Below are 19,503 nucleotides of genomic sequence, written 5' to 3'. Positions count from 1 at the left end.
TAGATTCCCGACTGAAACGACTTTAACTTGAATACAGTTTATAACTTGCATAATATTTGATACTACTGGGGTTATTTTCAACCACAGTCTCCATTTCCATGATACATTGGTGTCGTCCACGCGCGCCAGATGGCTCAACGTCACGTGACATACATTCGGAATGCGATTATCGTTCCCCGACACAACTTGGCATATATCTCGCACGCTGCCGTCTAGACCTTTAAATAGCTCAATTTTGTTTATCTCTAAAAAAAACACAAGGAAGATTGTAACTATTTTTATAAAATAATTGTATTGCATTAGCAATCGCACAATTTTCTCGCTTCTTTTATTCCCGGCCGCGAAAGTCTGCCGAGGAAGTGTGTATAGAGAAATTAATTGTGTAACTTTTAGATTTGTCATTTCTGTGAATATCAGACTTCTTGTGTGTCGTAGAACGCGAGGTCAAGGCGGTACACTGCCTGCTCTTGTACTGTTTACTAATTTGGCACATTGCTCTACTGCATTTGACCGACCGACATAATAAGTATCTACTTTGCATACGTTAATTTTGTCTTCCCCCGAAGCAGTATACATCGTGTTGCATCTAGCTTCATGCATTGACGAACAAGAACACACTCCGATTAAAAATTATTGTATAATACGTATCAATATTAGAGTACATGCACCGAACGACAGCTGCGCCTTGCAAGCTTCTGACAGCGACGTGCCTTCATTTGCCGCGCAGACTGCACCTGAACCAAACTGAACTCATTTCGAAGTGTACCCTTATAAGAAACTAGAAGCGACCTTGTCTGTCTTGCATGTCAGAAACAATGGATATAAATGAGATGTGGTCAATTATCCTGTACCGTCGTGGTGCATGGGAGACTATTTATAGTGATCAAATGCAGTGTTTATTGAAAAAAGAAATATAAATGGAACAAAACCTGGCTACTACTGTCCGTGGACACCCATATGGCAGTTTTTGTATATGATGTATACAATTTAAAATTACTTACCATTAATGAGGTGACATTTATTAATAAATTCACAATCTGTTTCGTTTCAAATGAATTTACAATAAAGAAAAATGCATCGCCGAGAATAGAGTCTCTAGTTCAAGTTCAGATCTGACCAAATGTTAATTTACATGTGGACTTATTGTGCCGCCGTAACTTTAGACGACCCGTTTGGTCTGACTGAAGGAACCGCCTCGAGTTAAAATTGGCCATCTCTTCAATCTTCAACCATACTTTTTTGTAGCAGTCCATTAATTGTACCAGGTTGTAATATGACCTAGACAAATTATTTGACAGAGATTAAAGTGAGTGTTATAAGAGAAAGATTTAAGAACCTTGCATAATTATTTATACAAGTTTGATGTATTTGGTCTTAGGGAGTTGTATGTCACGTGATACGGCGCGATGATGAATCGCCTCAACTCATTTGTCATGTATATCTTTTTTTTAATTTCCCTGACGTAGAATTGAAATGAAAATTAAAATATTCGCATTCCCCGAACAACGACAATATAATGTGATTTGTATTCATGACGCCTATAGTTGATATGATAATACGTATGATAAATGGACTGCTCGGGGCATGGTCTTGTTACAATCAACAACTATTAACATGGTGAAACTTAATCCTATATTGTGCGAGGGTTTCATACAATGGTGTCGCGTACACTGCTCCATCTCACTAAAACGCCAAATCACCTAGGTTTCATCTTGCTGTCATTCGACAGACTATAATCAGGCACCTTTTCAAATCCCTGTGACACCAGGTTCCGATTGGTGATTGTTTGAAACACACGGACGCTCCAGTGACCATCAAACTTACTATTAATGACATGTGCCATGAATTCATAAAACACGCGACGTTCATTTCTCATGTCCACGTTCAACAACGTTCACTGTTTCAAAATATACGAGGGATGACGTTGTCACATGACTGCCAGCGTATCCCAAATTATGGTATCCATGTGGCATTCATATTTGTTTATTTCGATATTCGGGTAGCTGTGAAGGTGGAACACAATTTGTTTAATACTGTATCCGTGTTTGTTAAAATGCAAGTTAAATCTATTAGAATATCGAAACTGAATTTGACTAACATCGACGTTATTTCACTTCCACCCACTCGTGCAATTATTTTGACATCGATGTTAATGTATGGCTTCACATTTTTGCCAGTGCCACGTGTGTCCTCAGTAACAAAGTGACTGAAAACGACTTTGTAAAAAAAATGATATAAAAATCAATGCCTGATTGTGTGCTAATCTAGGAAATAAATTGGACAATTCACTATGTACATATACCCGTTTCATAGCAACACCGCTCTGCAAACAATGTACTCGTAAAAAAAATGAAATATACTTATGTGTATTTTGCCAACCCTGGAAATCGCACACCACTAAGTACCTGGGACTGAACGCTCTCTGCCAAAGTCAACAGCCGCACACTCATTCGTATTTCGCAATTGAGCACATACTCGTGTTATTTTTCTGGTGTTTTTATTTTCGTTATATTGAGTACCTGCATTTGTTGGCATAAAAATTGTCTCCAACTGCGTGTACAAGTAGTGGGTACCGGGAATGGTAATCACGTGACTATACATATCGTGGACTGTACACAGAGCAGCATGTTCCTCGCGACAGTGACTTGCGTTATTAGTATGCTGCCGTGTGTACGCGTACAGTATCGACCCAGGTGCATCATGTAATGTAATATATGAAACAAACACTTCACCATATTGGACTCGGGCATTAGTGTGTAGGAAAACCCCCGTGTTTTTGTAATGCGTTGTAATATAGATTTATTGGAAAGAATAAATAGTTGGTCATCATGGCTATAGAATGGTCAATACAAATAATTGTGAGTCTAATGACTCAAACTCGTGACGTCATTATGATTTCGTATATATTACATGATATCTGTTTCGGATGGATTATAATGTACACATTAGTTTAAAGCAAAATAACTGAGTGCCGAAAAAATAAAATGACATCATACTCTTTGGTTACACTAAACTGGCATGGGGCTCATTTGAAGGAGCGTTTTGGATCATTTACTAACTTGGTTACCATGGAGATAGCATGAACTGATGCTTTATAAAAAGGAATTAAAGAAGAACAAGTACGTGCTATAATTATCCACTATGATAATGTGAAAGTTTGGGGCCTTCTCGTCATTGCTTGGCGGGGACAGATTGTCGAGCGGTTAAATATGTTATTAACGAATAAATACAATAAAAATACAAAATAAAGTATACGTATTTATATATATGTGTTTCATCAATGTGTAGATACGTTTGTGTAATGGGCAAACTGAGTCGCAATAAACCGAGAACTTTAAAACTGTATAACCGCCAAACTTGAACATCCTCTCGTTTCAAATCAAGACGTTTTTACAAAGAATTATGAGATCGCAGACACGCAGGTGTAACCATACTGCTGAGAGGGGCGCCAGCACTCAGACAACGAGGAGAAACACACCTGGTATGTAAACAGTAATTCTCACACAAATGTACACTGTACCTCTACCGATATGGTCATGCACTTATAATATGTACTGTGTGAACATGGGGCATTCAAATATAGTGCTTGAGCCGCGCTTTGAAGGTTAATGAATTTAATTTAATTTAATTTAATTATCGTGGCACTATTCCGATATACATTTATATTATATCGCCATGGATAAACAGAGCTACATTGAATGAAGGGACACCAAACGTAATAAAATAATCGATACTTTTAACGCGCAAATGGTATTGCTACAAAGCCCGTGGATTTAAATAATCATATAAAACGTAAGATTATTACAAGTGTGTACGCCCTACAGACTGTGCTTTACGTTCCTTATATATGCAATTCCTGTCCAAAAGAAGACCCATGGCTGTCAATGACTGTGAAATAACCAATATATTTTTGTCTTCCTACGAGTAGTAGTCATATTGATTTGGTCCAAAATCAACCCTTATTGGAATGCATGATTTGGTCCAGGAACAACGCTATCGCATGATTTGCTCCAGGATCAATATCATTCTATGATTTGGTCCAGGATCAACGTTAATGCATGATTTGGTCCAGGATCAACGCTATTGCATGATTTGGGCCAGGATCAATATCATTCTATGATTTGGTCAAGGATCAACGTTAATGCATGATTTGGTCCAGGGTCAACGCTATCGCATGATTTACTCCAGGATCAATATCATTCTATGATTTGGTCAAGGATCGACGTTAATGCATGATTTGGTCCAAGATCAACGCTATTGCATGATTTGCTCCAGGATCAATATCATTCTATGATTTGGTCCAGGATCAACGTTAATGCATGATTTGGTCCAGGAACAACGCTATCGCATGATTTGCTCCAGGATCAATATCATTCTATGATTTGGTCCAGGATCAACGTTAATGCATGATTTGGTCCAGGGTCAACGCTATTGCATGATTTGCTCCAGGATCAATATCATTCTATGATTTGGTCCAGGATCAACGTTAATGCATGATTTGGTCCAAGATCAACGCTATTGCATGATTTGCTCCAGGATCAATATCATTCTATGATTTGGTCCAGGATCAACGTTAATGCATGATTTGGTCCAGGATCAACGCTATTGCATGATTTGGTCCAGGATCAATATCATTCTATGATTTGGTCCAGGATCAACGTTAATGCATGATTTGGTCCAAGATCAACGCTATTGCATGATTTGCTCCAGGATCAATATCATTCTATGATTTGGTCAAGGATCAACGTTAATGCATGATTTGGTTCAGGATCAACGCTATTGCCTGATTTGCTCCAGGATCAACGTTAATGCATGATTTGGTCCAGGAACAACGCTATCGCATGATTTGGTCCAGGATCAATATCATTCTATGATTTGGTCCAGGATCAACGTTAATGCATGATTTGGTCCAGGATCAACGCTATCGCATGATTTGGTCCAAGATCAACGCTATCGCATGATTTGGTCCAGGATCAATATCATTCTATGATTTGGTCAAGGATCAACGTTAATGCATGGTTTGGTCCAAGATCAACGCTATTGCATGATTTGCTCCAGGATCAATATCATTCTATGATTTGGTCCAGGATCAACGTTAATGCATGATTTGCTCCAGGGTCAACGCTATTGCATGATTTGCTCCAGGATCAATATCATTCTATGATTTGGTCAAGGATCAACGTTAATGCATGATTTGGTCCAAGATCAACGCTATTGCATGATTTGCTCCAGGATCAATATCATTCTATGATTTGGTCCAGGATCAACGTTAATGCATGATTTGGTCCAGGACCAACGTTAATGCATGATTTGGTCCAGGATCAATATCATTCTATGATTTGGTCCAGGATCAACGTTAATGCATGATTTGGTCCAGGACCAACGTTAATGTATGATTTGCTCCAAGATCAACGCTATTGCATGATTTGCTCCAAGATCAATATCATTCTATGATTTGGTCCAGGATCAACGTTAATGCATGATTTGGTCCAGGACCAACGTTAATGCATGATTTGGTCCAAGATCAATGCTATTGCATGATTTGCTCCAGGATCAATATCATTCTATGAGTTGGTCCAGGATCAACGTTAATGCATGATTTGGTCCAGGACCAACGTTAATGCATGATTTGGTCCAGGATCAATATCATTCCATGATTTGGTCCAGGATCAACGTTAATGCATGATTTGGTCCAGGACCAACGTTAATGTATGATTTGCTCCAGGATCAATATCATTCTATGATTTGCTCCAGGATCAACGTTAATGCATGATTTGGTCCAGGAACAACGCTATCGCATGATTTGCTCCAGGATCAATATCATTCTATGATTTGGTCCAGGATCAACGTTAATGCATGATTTGGTCCAGGATCAACGCTATTGCATGATTTGCTCCAGGATCAATATCATTCTATGATTTGGTCCATAAACAGCGCCATTGCATGATTTGGTCCATAACAATGCCGTTGCGTGATTTGTGTTCCAATCCTCGTCGTGCGTCTACGTCTGGTTCATTGTAGCACCACCAACTCGGGGATCACGCGGAACACATGGTTCGGGTCAATAATGAAAGCATTTCGTGTCATCGCCGCACGTAACCGTCGGGGACAGCCCAGTCCCAAGGAGTGTACCAATCACGTGATCAAACTGAACGTACATTTGTAACTGAATCGATCGGTTAGGTCTCTTCCCATGTTCCACGCCGTATTATAAACAGAAAAAGGCGACTACTTGTACTCGATATAGTATGTTTAAATTGGATTACAGTAACGATTATCTCTAAATCTGCAGTTCGTGATGTTCTCCGCGTACAGGTTATCACAACCCTGTGACGTCACGTATGTGTTTATTGTGAATACTATTAACTCTACTAGGTTAAAAGGGAAGTTTTTTTAATATATTTTGAAATGCTTCCTGAATTCTATTTCATTCATCACTGCTACAATAGAGTTTATTTTGACTAGTACATAGTTGCCAAGAGACACCTATCACCTATTGGTTCACTGATAGGGGGATTTTGTTGATGTAAAAATACTTTTAGTATATCAAATAGACAACTAATGAAGCTTTTAATTGAGACATGTGAATATTGTAAAAATACTTTTTTTTTTTAGAACATACAGGCAGTAGTTTACTATTACGCCAAAAGTACGCGTCATTAGATCGCATATCGGAAAACTTATAAACAAAATAAAGTAATACTAATTAGTGAATTGGTGACTGACTCGTGCACACTTTCGTTACTTGAGCTGCATCTCACCAGACCCCCCTCCCCCGTGATAACTTTCACATCTCCGAGCCGGTTGATAACATAAGCTGGTCTGTGGAATTGACAGTGTTAGCCATATCATATCTCTGTTATCGGGGTGTTGCATTATTCTGCTAATGTTTAATCACCCACTCCCCAATTTCATCATGTCCTCTACATTTCTCTCATTTGTTACATTTTAGTGGAGGTATTTACTCCATCTTTAAACTACTGTGTTCGTCACAAGATAATTTAATCTTGTGTTCTATGTATAATGCCGTTGTGACTCGATAAACGCTGGCGCTTTACATAGAGAAGCATTACTCACAACTATGTATAATAATACCCGTTGCACATGGCTGGTCGAAGGATACGCATGCGCGTTCCGAATTTCGTGGAGAAAGAGGTGTACATTTCGAAGCGCAAAAGTCCGCGAAACCTAAAAAAAAGGGGTAAATTTGTATTTAGAAAATCATGTTGTGTGATCTTTTGTTTGATCAAGCATGGTTGTAAACTGTTTTGCACTTATTTATTAATTACCCAAGGACAGTAAGTAAGACCGTGATTATCCCTGCTGGGAGTCACCGTAATACGCCGTATTGGGGCGTCACTGGAGCGCGAATTGCGCTTTGTATTTCCGCCTTGTTTACTCTTGAATCGTCCAATCACCGTGAACGGTTAAATGCCGTGTGTTTCTTTCTTTCTTTTCAATTTGTTGCTATGTATCGGGTCGAAGGTTACGTGTTTCATCACCAAGCGTGGCGCTGTTAAACCGGAAGCGGTGTACGGGATGCGGACCAGACAACCATGAAATACTGGTCATATGGTATGACGAAATGTTACATTTTCAATGCCGATCAGCTGTCATTATAAATCCAATACTATCCTAGCAACGCGGCCCGGACGTTTCTTTTATTCATACAAACCTTCGGGCAATACCTTAGTTCTTTTTAATCGGTCTTGAAGAACTCCTCTGTCGCGCTCAGCGAAGCACGGTTGTGGGGGTGATGGGGAATACTTTTCAACACATTTTCGAGGCCGAGGATACGAGAGCGTCTTTGATACAGTACATTAGTATCCCGGGTATCTAATCCCGCGTTTTCATCATGGCGGACTTGAAGTCGCCAACAGATGTCTTTTGACGATGTTTGCATTGCACGTTGACCATCATTATTAATGGATGCATTTTGTTCCCTCTCTTTGTCCCCACACGTCCTTGTTTTGTTTAATTATCTCTTCACCGCAAGGCATGCCCTTTGTGGTGGGGGTCATTAATGATAGTACACTTCGTATCGTACACGTGGCGCGTGATTTTTTACTTATCATACTGCATCCCATAACCATGGCAACGGGGATTCAAAAAAAAAACTTGTTGATTGTGCGTAACCCCGAAAAGAATTCCACAAAAGGTGGCCTATATGTATCGGAGTTCATGAAAGACAATCTTAAATCATATACCCTGATAATCATCGATTGAATCTGGTGATATATAAATGTGATTGCTAGAAAAGCAAAGTACTCTTACTCGTGAAAAGTTTCCGAGAAATATCCCCAACAAATAAACCGGATAATTATTATACTGCACCCTGGTAACCATAGCAACAGGGATTCAAAAAAAACTTGTTGATTGTGCGTAACCCCGAAAATAATTCCACAAAAGGTGGCCTATATGTATCGGAGTTCATGAAAGACAATCTTAAATCATGTACCCGGATAATCATCGATTGAATCTGGTGATATATAAATGTGATTGGTAGAAAAGCAAGGTATTTTTACCTTTGACAAATTTTCGAGCAATTTCCCCAACAAAAATAAAACTCATACAGCATTGTAACCACGCATGGAATCTTTCGTCGTTGATAAAAATACAATGAAATTTATTCAAAGACTTGATAATAAAGATCGGGAATGTCAGGAAGACTTGGTTTGCGTCATGAAAGTTGTTGATATTCTGAAGTATCTTTCCGATCGACCCAGTATGTCAAGGCGGCATTGTTCTACATGGTTATAGAGCACTGCAGCATCCATTCCACGCGCGCCAGACGCATACCAAAACAGCAATTACAGTACATTGTACTTATAAGCGACGCGTGGCCGTGTCAAGAAAACATAGATTTCAGAGAGGCTGATGTTGGTTCGCCGCCAAGACCACATCAACGGCAACGGAAACCATCTAATCAAGCACTTTTCGGCCGCCGGCGTTTGCAAAAATCTCGATTTCTAATACGCGAGTAAATAGTAAATAATAACAATACACAATCCACTCAAAAGCATTCTGGCTGGTGGAAGGTGAAGATAAAATGCGATCTTTTTTTCCCCTTTCATCTCATGATATATGACCGGGGTAATCTTTTACCATCGATAACAACCAGTCATAACCAATCAAACCAGCATTACAAGGTCACGGTCTCTGCGCTAACCTATTCGTAGTTTTGACCCCTTATATTAGAAACGCACAAGCTTTAAACTTCAGAGGCTGCAAGTTGTTATTGGCAGCGTGCCAATTCCTTGAAGCGGAAATGTTCTTTATTGTTATTTAAATATTAAAAGGTTCATTTCAATATGCGGTATATAATGCAATCTCCTTGTGCATTCACGTAAAGGCGCCAATTCATTGGTGCTGAGCCCTGCTACGCTGACCACGTGTTTCATTCAACGTATACCAATTACTGGTGTTGTTGTGTATTACGACTGTTTTTTGTTTGTTTGTTGAGTGATGCTATCTCCTTATACATTTTGCAGCTTTTTTTCTAGGATATATTTTTCATTGTAGGCTTCACACTACCATTACAAATTCAAAGCGCGGCATCACACTGGCACCCGCACCGTGACGAAACTTATTCCGCTTATTTCTGAAACAAACGTTTTTCCGCACCACACTTGTCTTTTCAAAAACTATTTTATTGAGTATAATAATTTGTGTATGTAATTTCTGAAATGGTGAGCTAGCACATCTATGCTTTTCTAAGTCCTGTTGCTTCATTTACAGAAAATGCAGAGAACACACAAAGAAACGTGAAACGTAAACTGGCACAGCTTTTTAACTTTTCTGTGCCGATATGGGGAGTTTTTTGGTGTTTAATTTAATTGGCAAGTACTTTAAGACGAAAACACGTGGGATGTTTTTGCACGATCCACCTCCAATAAGAATCCACGCATTTCAAAGCCTACTGCGGAAGATACGCTCGAGTTATGGAGTTCTTTCATCACATATATGTATTTTTTATAGAAGGTCGAACGAACTTGATGTTGACCTATGATATATAATTTAAAACCGATTTCTATCCATAAGGACACAGAAGATCCTACGCAGCATATGTTTGTACTTTCTGCATCGCTTCACGCCATTCCAACCGTTTTAGTTCAAGCCATTTATTAAACATCGTGCTCTATTTGTCGTCCATTGTCTATAATGAAGTGCAACACGACCCTTTTAAAGATATTTTCCCGCCAAAATCTGCAAGCGGAAATTTCCCGCTGAAAACGAAAAGTTAAAGGTGGGCGTTTTGTCCTTCGGTACCTCCCATTTCACTCTTGTGAGAACTGACGTAGATATACAACGTTCTCCAATGGTAACCAACCAAACAGGCATGAGAAGATGGCGGCATTTTCGGTTTAAGAGCTCCAGTAACAATAGATCCTTAACCACGACCTTTGTGTTCATTGTAAACATTTAGCGAAATTGTTTCAGCGTATATACATTCAAACAATGTATATAGATTTGAATCGGCGATGGTTCCAACTCTTTCATTTACCGATGAGTTCAAAAAATGCGTGGACCAGATGAGTGTAGGTCCGTGAAATTCGTTAAATAAATGAATACAAACATATATTAAGTGAATATGTGAAGTTAGATTTTTTATTTCATTCCTTGTAAACTCTCCAGACGGACAGGGACACACAATGAAGTAAGTTAAGACGAGTGTTCTTGCGGAACATGTCCAATGTCTCTTGCTTGCCACTGTCTGGTTTCTAATCGTTGCCATGCCAATGATATCACTTCAGCTATTATTTTGTTTCTAAATTGTGGAGTTCAGTCACCAGTATAACCGCGCATATTATGGACATAGACTTTAACATCGCTATGGGCCATACATTGACGTCGTACACAATCATGGAATGACCATTTTTCCTCCGTCCATCGCCGGATGTTCCCACCCACATCGGTCTTTTTGTCTCTCTTCTCGCGATACAATGATTTTGAAATGACCCGTATTTGAAACTGATGGATCTTTCTCTCTTTTTTAAATTCGTTAACACGACATAATAAATGACTTTGAAAGCGAACAATAAACACCAATGCAACCTTTTGCAATCGTACTGAGTTATGCACTGTTTTACGAGATGGGAGTGACGGGATTCCTCGTTTTATTCCTGTCTTCGAAGATAAAAAGATTTTAAAGATCGTAAATCAAGTGTTCATACAAAGGAGCTATACATATTATTTCCGTGTGAATTTACTGTAGACACTGGTAGACAAGGGAGTATAGTCATCAGGGGAGTTCACTATAGCTGTGGATCATGCAACCGTTGTCGAACCAGCCTCTAATAAAAGTTCACACAATCACTCACAATTGAACCGACGGAGCCATAGAACTGAGTTGTTGTTTCGACGACGGAAAGGGGTCGATATTTCGGCAACGGCCGTCTCGTTTCGGAATTAGTATTTTGTCCGACGCGGCCGTGATAATGTTACAATAATTGCGGGACAAGGGTCAAATAAATCACAAAACAAACCGCTAAACATATACATATATGATACTAGGATAAATTAAGAGAGGAACGTGTTCATTTCAGTTTGGTATGTGGTGGTTTCCAACCCGCAACTATGCCACATTATAATAGTACAAGTAGTATACATTACGAACTGAGCGACGACGCAATGCAACTCGTTAATGGTATCAGAGTGATCATAAAAATAAAAGTGAGGAATCTGAACGTTCCTGCTATCTAATTTTCCAGTTAGAAATATACAGTTGTATTTCACGAAAATATCAGAGGCAGGCCCGTATTGTTCTCGTATTATTCGCCCAGTCACAGTGCGAATTTGAGTACACGCGTTATCGAGAAAGATTACCCTGGTAGCTATACCAAGTGGCAAAGAATCCTAACACGCACAGACATTTATCATTCCACGTCCTTGCTTCGGTCATGTACCCAGCATTGGTGTGTTCTCGCAACATTATGTTATTGTTCCAGTCCCATAACCAACACGAATCTATAAATTCCGATTACCAAATAATATGACACTTCTCGTGTGTTTTTTGTTTTTGTTTTTTTCGTCAACAACTTAACGTTGAGAGCACCATCAAGAATTAATATGACACGAATGACTTTTTAAACAACCACCTTCTTTGACCCGGTCAAAGGTAGGATGGTAACATCGGCAGCGGAGTGAGTGTATGTGCCCTTGACAACCGCGTGCAATGACATTTCATAATGTTAAAAGCACTATTTATTATATTCTAGGGCTATCCGCCACTATTTTTGTCTTTTCAGTGGTTTTGCCCGGTACTGTACGCACTAATGCTAGCACGCGATTTATGCAGACTACGTGGTAAGTGGCGTGTCAACGCAACGAAAGTAAACATTGTGGTTTTACCTATACATTATTCAAATAATATTTCATAATGATCACTGGGACGAGGTCACGTGCATTTCCTGGTTATATCAAGCCATATTCCTATATTTAAACACAATATAAATAAATATATATATGAGATATATGGTGACAATTATGAAATATAACAGTTATAGTAATTTATGTGGTTAGAACAATATTTTTTTAATTTATCATCAATACCTAACATTCTAAAAAGGGGAGTTATTTTGCTTATTGGAACAGCAGCTTCATGGCATGTCATCGCTGCCCATAAGAAATTCAAATTTATTTTTAATTGAAAAGAATTGATCATTATTTTGTCAGCTTCTGAAAACAATTTTTGTCATTGCGTTTGACAAAGTGTACAAGACATTAGGAAATGTTTTTCATCTTCAATGTCATGCCACCGTGAAATGAAGTTTCATTCAATAATCGTTTTATTCTATCACCATAACCTAAATTGCCGCTTATTATCATCATCATCTTCCATCCTGAACTGAGCTTCTTCAAGTTGATAACGTGAAATAGAACTATGCTATATATTGTTAATACAAACCGTTTGAGACGTATCGTCTTCCAAGCAGGTGATTCAGTGACGTCATCAAGGTCATTGAACTTATGAGCTTACAAAACCTCGTTGTCAAGGTGATTTCAGCAATCGAGGGCGATAAACAATGGAAGATGTTCCATACGATGCATTGCGTGGTCTGAAATGCCGATGGATGTTGCCAAGACGACAGGGCTAAATAGATTGCCATTTAATAAATACAGAATTATTTTCAGAGTGCGTTTGGAGCCCGAAGTTTCGTCAAGTGGCGCCAATGGAGCAGCTGCAAGTCAGCGGTGTACTTTGGCTGCAAGTGACCGCCATCAAGGGCGACATTGTTACATTTAAAGCCAATTTAAATAACTTTAAAAAAAGCTGGCTTCAACACGTGTTAATTAATTAAAAAAAGTCTCGTGGTATTTTAATTAAAAGCAATATAAATCAACCAAAATCACGAAACGCCCTCTACAGCAACTTAGCAGTTATAATGAGGAAGTACAGTACATTTCATTCGGATATAAGCAGGAAATCATTTCACCATTCAATGCACTGGAGACAATCAACAACATTGTCATTTGCATATTGCACGTGGGGGAAGTAACTTAGCGCCGTGACGTTATAATAGCAAATATCGGAGTGGGGGAAATACATCATGGAACTGGAACCAGAAAATTTTAAAATATGGAATCTACATTTTTTCTAGTTTATCGTGAGACAACGATGACAATGATGCGTTCATCACATCGAAACATTTTTGGGTAAACAGAAATATATGTATACCCGAAAAATAAAAAAATATGTCGCTGTTATGTTACAAAAATAAAAATAATATATTCTTTGAGTACAGCTTCTTCCACTGAGGAAATATTTCCACGGAAAATTAAGTCGGGTGATCGCGGATGTCAGTTTACTAATTATTTTATATTTTGCCATTATCGGTTTACTACAGATATGTCACGTGATCGGAATGATTATATTTGTGAGGTCATTTTTATTGTTCCTCTAGGCAAAATGTGATAGATTTCAGTGCCAGATTTCTTAAATAACTCCCCAGAAAGTTTAAGGATTACGTAAAATTCCGCGTTGTCACGGTGTAAAAACAATTCTGAGCGCAGCGTTTTCCTTCATCTTAATTTGTGCTAATATTTCGTACATATCTCAACATACGCTGTTTGGTTTACTGTAAAACCATTTATTTTCATTGACATTTAATTTCACTATGTTGTTGTTTTGAGCATATTCACTGTGTTTTACTTTTACGAATTTGCCAAGAAAACAATGAGTTTTATTGTTATTTTACTTGTTCACGTAGATTTAATTTAGCGGGTTTTACTTACTAGTATCAGCGAAAACAGTGAAATTAAAACCCAGCAAATAATTAATGCATTTACAGTAACCACGTGACATTCACATACAATCCGCGCCATTACCAACTGATAAGTACACGTGTCTCCGACTGCATAATACACGGTAATATCACTGTTCCCACTAAGCCTCACAGATAGGCAGTAATCTCCTACTGGACTACCTACCGTGATTTCGACATTCCAATTCGTGTGGGAGTGGCTCCACAACATTCGTGACGTCATCCGATTCCTATTATTCAGTCGTCGTTGAAAAAGAGGCTAGCATAAATAAATACATTAATGAATGAATTTGATTTGAGTCCATTCAATTCATACGCCCACTCGCCAACTATCGCAGTATACTATCGCCGTTACTGTCGCACTGAGTGTCGACCCGGAATTACCATCACCGCATGTTCGTACATTCGCCATTGAACGTATGGTGTTGTCAAAGCCGCTTGTCCTCTCAGCCGAGAAACAAAGGCCGCCAATTCTATAGCACAAATTGAACTTTCTTTGCAAGTCATAATATAAAAGAGAATAATAACACTTGCAACCGTCAAGTCAGGTTCAATATATTCATTTTTGTCTAACTCTTCATGAAATATGATAAATGCTACTACAATGTATATTCCTCGTACCAGTGATCAAAGAGCCGACACAGGTTGTTATTTTTTTAAATGTACGTATTTTCATCAATAGTTTTATTTCCTTGTTAATGATAATTTTATTAGTAATATTAAGTCAGGGTTATGCCGATAAAGATATAACTTATATACAAACCAGTGCGGAATCGGTAAATTACATAATCAAGTTTCACGAATTAGAGCATTATATAAATTAATTTTCTAATGAAATGACAGCGTTTACAAATCTCGCTCGTGACACTCTTTGTGGTTTAATATTTTTGGTATTGTACGTGTCAGTTCTTTGATTTCAAAACTAACCGTGTTTATCACCCTACCCCTGAAGGGTGGCGGTCGGCGCGACGACCACCGACTTTTAAAACAACATGACAGTTCTTGGGCGCAACGTTATCTGAACGTTATCATCAAATCCCGCCGCCGTGCTACACGGATCAAGTAGGGGGAAATCACAACCAATGCTCGGGCGTAAAATTAATTTTTTTACAATTTAAAAACATTACACATTATTGATAGTGAAAGGTTCCATCAAATGATATGACACAGAATATGTCAAAAGAGGGGTTACTCGAGTTTGTTTAATCCATAAGTTGGCTACAATTTTGGATTGGAAAATATATAGATTTTAAAAACTAGTATGAGTACCCCGTGTTTACTTCTGAATTTCAAAAAGCCAGTCATGAAAAATAATTAGCAAAGTTTCAAAAAATTCCTGTGTCAAAGTTGTGTTATCACTCATTAACAGAACTAGCGTGCAGACATTTTACGGTAATGAGTAAATGTGGTACCCTACCTGCGCCACCAGTCTTGGATGGACCTTTAGCATCCTACCTGTGCCACCAGTCTTGGATATACCTCTAGCATCCTACCTGCGCCACCAGTCTCGGATGGACCCCCTAGCATCCTACCTGTGCCACCAGCCTCGGATGAACCTCTAGCATCCTACCTGTGCCACCAGCCTCGGATGGACCCCTAGCATCCTACCTGTGCCACCAGCCTCGGATAGACCCCTAGCATCCTACCAGTGCCACCAGTCATGGATAGACCTCTAGCATCCTACCCGTGCCACCAGCCTCGGATGGACCTTTAGCATCCCACCTGTGCCACCAGTCTTGGATGGACCTCTAGCATCCTACCTGTGCCACCAGTCTCGGATGGACCCCTAGCATTCTACCTGTGCCACCAGCCTCGGGTGGACCTCTAGCATCCTATCTGTGCCACCAGTCTCGGATGGACTTTTAGCATCCTATATGTGCCACCAGTCTTGAGTGGTCCTCTAGCATCCTACCTGTGCCACCAGTCTTGGGTGGTCCTCTAGCATCCTACCTGTGCCACCAGTCTCGGATGGACCTTTAGCATCCTACCTATGCCACCAGTCTTGGATGGACCTTTAGCATCCCACCTGTGCCACCAGTCTCGGATGGACCTTTAGCATCCCACCTGTGCCACCAGTCTCGGATGGACCTTTAGCATCCCACCTGTGCCACCAGCCTCGGGTGGACCTCTAGCATCTTATCTGTGCCACCACCTCGGATGGACCCCTAATATCCTACCTGTGCCACCAGTCATGGACAGACCTCTAGCATCCCACCTGTGCCACCAGTCACAGATAAACCTCTAGCATCCTACCTGTGCCACCAGTCTCGGATGGACCTTTAGCATCTCACCTGTGCCACCAGTCTGGGTGGACCTCTAGCATCCTACCTGTGCCACCAGTCTCGGATGGACCTTTAGCATCCTACCTGTGCCACCAGCCTCGGGTGGTCTAGCATCTTATCTGTGCCACCAGTCTTGGGTGGACCTCTAGCATCCTACCTGTGCCACCACCTCGGATGGATGCCTAGCATCCTACCTGTGCCACCACCTTGGGTGGTCCTCTAGTATCTTAACTGTGCCACCGGTCTTGGATGGACTGCTAGCATTCTACCTGTGGCACCAGTCTCGAATATACCTCTAGCATCCTACCTGTGCCACCAGTCCTGGGTGGACCTCTAGCATCCTACCTGTGCCACCAGTCATGGATATCCTGTAGCATTCTACCTGTGCCACCAGCCTCGGATGGACCTTTAGCATCCCACCTGTGCCACCAGTCACAGATAGACCTCCAGCATCCTACCTGTGCCACCAGTCTCGGATGGACCCCTAGCATTCTACCTGTGCCACCAGCCTCGGGTGGACCTCTAGCATCCTATCTGTGCCACCAGTCTCGGATGGACTTTTAGCATCCTATCTGTGCCACCAGTCTTGAGTGGTCCTCTAGCATCCTACCTGTGCCACCAGTCTTGGGTGGTCCTCTAGCATCCTACCTGTGCCACCAGTCTCGGATGGACCTTTAACATCCTACCTATGCCACCAGTCTTGGATGGACCTTTAGCATCCCACCTGTGCCACCAGTCTCGGATGGACCTTTAGCATCCCACCTGTGCCACCAGTCTCGGATGGACCTTTAGCATCCCACCTGTGCCACCAGCCTCGGGTGGACCTCTAGCATCTTATCTGTGCCACCACCTCGGATGGACCCCTAGCATCCTACCTGTGCCACCAGTCATGGACAGACCTCTAGCATCCCACCTGTGCCACCAGTCACAGATAAACCTCTAGCATCCTACCTGTGCCACCAGTCTCGGATGGACCTTTAGCATCTCACCTGTGCCACCAGTCTGGGTGGACCTCTAGCATCCTACCTGTGCCACCAGTCTCGGATGGACCTTTAGCATCCTACCTGTGCCACCAGCCTCGGGTGGTCTAGCATCTTATCTGTGCCACCAGTCTTGGGTGGACCTCTAGCATCCTACCTGTGCCACCACCTCGGATGGATGCCTAGCATCCTACCTGTGCCACCACCTTGGGTGGTCCTCTAGTATCTTAACTGTGCCACCGGTCTTGGATGGACTGCTAGCATTCTACCTGTGGCACCAGTCTCGAATATACCTCTAGCATCCTACCTGTGCCACCAGTCCTGGGTGGACCTCTAGCATCCTACCTGTGCCACCAGTCATGGATATCCTGTAGCATTCTACCTGTGCCACCAGCCTCGGATGGACCTTTAGCATCCCACCTGTGCCACCAGTCACAGATAGACCTCCAGCATCCTACCTGTGCCACCAGTCTCGGATGGACCTTTAGCATCCCACCTATGCCACCAGCCTCGGTGGTCCTCTAGCATCTTACCTGTGCCACCAGTCTTGGGTGGACTTCTAGCATCCTACTTGTGCCACCAGTCTCGGATGGACCTTTAGCATCCTACCTGTGCCACCAGTCTCAGATGGACCCCCAGCATCCTACCTGTGCCACCCGTCTTGGATGGACCTCTAGCATCCCACCTGTGCCACCAGCCTTGGGTGGTCCTCTAGCATCCTACTTGTGCCACCAGTCTTGGATGGACTTCTAGCATCCCACCTGTGCCACCAGCCTCAGGTGGTCCTCTAGCATCCTACCTGTGCCACCAGTCTCGGGTGGACCTCTAGCATCCTACCTGTGCCACCAGTCTTGGATAAACCTCTAGCATCCTACCTGTGCCACCAGTCTCGGGTGGACCTCTAGCATCCTACCTGTGCCACCAGTTTTGGATAAACCTTTAGCATCCTACCTGTGCCACCAGCCTCGGATGGACCTTTAGCATCCCACCTGTGACACATGACATTTTAGCAAGTTTGACTCCATGCATTAACTGAATCTTAATTTAGCTAAAGTGCCAACAATCTCATTGTGAGAATATAATTTATTTTAAATTAATGACATCTTTAATTAGCGAAATTACTAATAATATTAGCTAAAATAACATGCTAGCTAAAAAAACATGTTTTACAGTAACTCTTGATATTGGCTGAAGTCGAGGACAGTAACTGTTTATTACCCCGAAGGGGAACAATAGAACAGTAAGCGAGGTAAAACTGTTAGCCAAAATGCAAACTTTCCGAGTTAAAATCAAAATTAGCCATCAATAGAGAAACGCATTCGAAAATATCGTCCATTCTTGTATTCGTCCACAACAATCCAGGATGTCACGGTTATGACATCAGAGGCCAATAACACAAAATGATGTCCGAAAAATATGCCTGGAGAGGCCAATTTCAATATTTATCAAACGATCATGTGACCGCTTTTGACCAATAAGATTGGCTGCCTCAAACTTGCGGGAAAATTAAATAAATTACATACGCGTTCTAAGTCACGTGATTGTGATATTCGCGTCTAATTGTGTTGTTGACTATATGGCGCACTTTGCATTCGTTGAAAGCAATTTGAATGATAAAACTGACATATTTTAGTAAATCAGTAGCAATGTTCTGAATTTGTTACACGAGTAGTATTTATCACCTCTTATCTCATACGAGACTGATTTCACCGCCATATGTCCATATTATTTCGCCTTTTACGAATTCCATATTTTTTGTTTGCGGATTGATTTGTACAGTGAAGCCTGACATATTTTAAATCGTACACCGTGTATACTGACCATGCGAGAGTTGTTAGTCAATTCCACAAACGATGTCGTGCTTTGTACACATTATTAAAGTATTGGCCGCTATATGAACCCGTCCACTTCTGCAGTATATGTTCCGACTGTTGCTACTGAATATTGTATCTAATTGCAATTCGACACTGCGTAATT

Source organism: Saccoglossus kowalevskii, chromosome 2, assembly GCF_978046115.1.
Source record: "Saccoglossus kowalevskii chromosome 2, keSacKowa6.1, whole genome shotgun sequence".
NCBI lineage: Eukaryota > Metazoa > Hemichordata > Enteropneusta > Harrimaniidae > Saccoglossus > Saccoglossus kowalevskii.
Note: the sequence above shows the minus strand (reverse complement) of the source record.